The sequence below is a fragment of the Euprymna scolopes genome, chromosome 24 (assembly GCF_053919585.1).
Source record: "Euprymna scolopes isolate OS-2025 chromosome 24, ASM5391958v1, whole genome shotgun sequence".
NCBI lineage: Eukaryota > Metazoa > Mollusca > Cephalopoda > Sepiida > Sepiolidae > Euprymna > Euprymna scolopes.
Genome location: NC_136505.1, coordinates 53,466,027 through 53,469,470, shown reverse-complemented (window position 1 = coordinate 53,469,470; position 3,444 = coordinate 53,466,027).

Here is a 3,444-nt window from a genome sequence, read left to right as displayed (position 1 = left end):
TTAAGGGATCATAATAGGGGTCAAAGTTTTAAAAAATGACCGCTTCGGTCTCCACCAAATTATTCAGACAATTTCTGGTCTAAACATTTCAAATTTTATATAAAAGGTTTTCAGAGATAGGGCAAGATTTTTAATCGGTTTTGGTCGAAAATTTGAGCCACCAATATATAAATGTATGTATGGATGTTTGCATGTGTGCGTAAAACTTTCGACAGAAGTGGCGGATTTTCACAAGATCAGTATTGTCTTGAAGCTCCACATTTCAGACGACAAATACCGAAAAATTGGCTAAAACATTAATTTTTTCACCCTCAACTGGGCACTTTTCAACAGGCAGAAGTCGGTTTTTACCCGATATTTTCGAAAGTCATCCCCTCTTTTCGATTGTCTAGCCTTAATTTAAACCTACGTCACCTCCGGTTTGGCGGTGGTCGTAACAGCAAAGACGGCAGTTTTTTTCTCATTCTTTTTCTCCTTCGCGGTACGGGTTCGAGCCTGCCTTCTTACGGCGACTTTTTCTTTTTTGCTCAACACCCCCCCCCAAACACCCGGCAAACACCGGGCACCTATGCTTGTCGACTATAAAACTAATAAAGTAGACACAAAACAAGGAGGTAATAGCAAAGATAGATTACAAATACAGTAAATCGGGTAAAGACGATGTTCATTGTGTTTTATTTTTACCAACAAAAAGAAGTGTAAAATTTACGACAATGGATTACGGATCCGTTGGAGCGAGGATGGACGTCTCGCGAGGTTAAGCTTCTTGTGTCATTGAGGTAGGAACGGGTAGTTGGGCGTCAGGTGGCACTGGAAACGCATAGCTGGAAGTCGGTGAGCACTGGAGCAAGTAGCTAACCGTCAGTAGGTACTACAAACGGGTAGCTGGACTAAAGCTATGATACGTACATGCGAAATATGTAAATGCCAACCATCACTCCGAAATCCCGGACACCTCCTGGGGTGTGTCAACCCTGTCCGTTCTACACGAGGTCGTATGTCTCCGACTGGTAACTCTGGTACTCCTTTCTCTGGCTGGTCATAGTGTAACACTAAAGAGAGGCCACATCAGACCTGTAGGGTTGATGTGACGTTTCTTTTGGTTAAAAGTAATTTTTTGTTCCCGGACGATGATCGGGTTGAAGGAATAAAAATTATTATTAATTTTTTTTTGTGAATAAATTCTGAGCTAAGTCTGTTGTTGAGATGGCGGCGGCAAGAGTGCCTTTGTAGCGAGAGGTTAAATCACATTCTAGACTTCAAAAGCGAAAAAGAATGCATAAAATATTTTAGCCAAAATACACAGGCGTTTGATCTACAATGGTTGGAGGTCGACATAGACGGGCGGTAATATCTATCATAGGTAGGGCCCGGGGAGCTCTGTTTGGTGTGGTTGCTGAGGAAAATGTCGAAAGTATTTGACAAAGATTGAGGGCCGTGGAAAACGGGCAGAAGACATTAGCCTATGTAAATGGAGCGGTCTCTCCATACTTAATATCACGAGAAGGGCAGTGATGGAAAATAGAGCAACACTTAAGCACCCTTATTGGGCGTTTTGCACACCTGCAGGAGAAAGTGTTAAAAATTTGGCAGAGAAGCCGGGAGGTATATCAGTCATAAAGGCTGACTATACAATCTAAGGGGACACAGGGTGTGCCCCTTCCCAAAATGCCACGGATGGGCATATGCATTCTAGGGTTGAATGCCGCAAACATCCTCATGTAATTGAAGTCTGTTGTCTGACGGTCCGCAGTGCATGATTTGAACCCTACGAACCACGAACCAAAAGAGAAAGATTACGAGATTAGCCTATAGGGGTTAGAGCTGAGGTAACTCCGAAAGAAGGTGCTTCTTAGAATAGTCGAAAAGGGACAGTTAAGACTAGAGTAGTCTATCGGAATCGCCTGGTTATGATTAGACAGCTTACAACGTCAGTTGGACCACATAATTAAGCAGGAGTCAACGAGCTAGAAATTTGCTCAATATATGTTACCGTGACAAAAGTTGACATATATTCGGTTGTTTTTTAATAGTATTTTGTATAGTTTATTATTTATAACATCTTTTCCCAAACTTACCGTGTTAAAGAGACAGTCGGGCGCCATTTTGAATTTTCCAATACATCGGTAAACACTGCATGTTTTTCGAGCTGAATAAACATGTTACATTGAATAAAAACACAAAAAATATATCTTATATAGCTTCTATATTAAATGTGGGATTATGGTGTCTAAATCATATTAATTTATAAATATGTATCAAACGTATACCATTATACTTACTTCGCCATATCTTATCATAGCTAAGTTCTGAACAAAATTTCAGCTAGATTGGCCAAGTAGATTCCGTAAAATAGTGGGACTGACAAAACGACAGACTAAGAGTAATATATTAAAGATAGTGACCGCCAAATTTATGGAGTGATTTTGATTTTCGTAACAGAGCGTGTTTTTAAAAATCTACCAAAAAATCAGGTAATTATCTAATCAATATTAAATTTTTCAGATTAAAAAGTAAAGAATGCAATTTATATGCGTGTAACTTTTTTTTTCATATTTGTTGTATAAATATATTTTTGGGGACTTCATACCCATTCCCTTCCACATTTGTTTCTTGTTCGACCAATTAATGTCCAAGCGATCTATTAAGCACACACTCATTTTGTGTTGGGAATTTGACTGAGTATAGAAAAACAAAAACAAAAAAGAATTCACATGGTGCCTTTGATATCGAACATTGAAATCCGAAATTTGAATGTGTTTCATTTTTTAATCTTTTGCGTTTTGAAGTGTGAAATTCATTGAATATGGTATCTGTATGTTATCAATAATTATTATCAATAATTATTGATAATAATTATTGATAATAATTATTATCAATAATTATTATCAATAATTATTATCAATAATTATTGATAATAATTATTGTCAATAATTATTGATAATAATTATTATCAATAATTATTATCAATTAAATGAAGTTAAATATGTATGCATTTAAATCTTTAAAAATAAATTAAAAATTTTATTTTAGAATGTGCAAACTCTCCACGTACCAGTACCGGCTCTATCGGTGGGGCATTAGAATACGCCGACTGCCCCCCCCCCCTGCAGAGGGTAAAAGTCCCTCAATGGGGATCCTGGATATGACCTGAAACTATATCCAGTCGTGAGGGCCCCAGCTTGTGGGCCTTGGGTAGTGTGGAGCCACCCTTTAATTACCATTGCTCCCAGCTCCACTCCGACCCGGAGTGGTAGTACCTGTTAGGGTCCCAACTATGGGTTAAATAGAAACCGACATGAAAACAACAAATATATTCTCTTAAAAAAATGTTCTTCAAAATCTTTGGATTCGGCATTAAATAACCCGAAGGGGGTTGATATGCCGTAAAACAAAAACAACCAATCAACCACGTACTAGTACATAAAGAATGCTTTAAAGAAT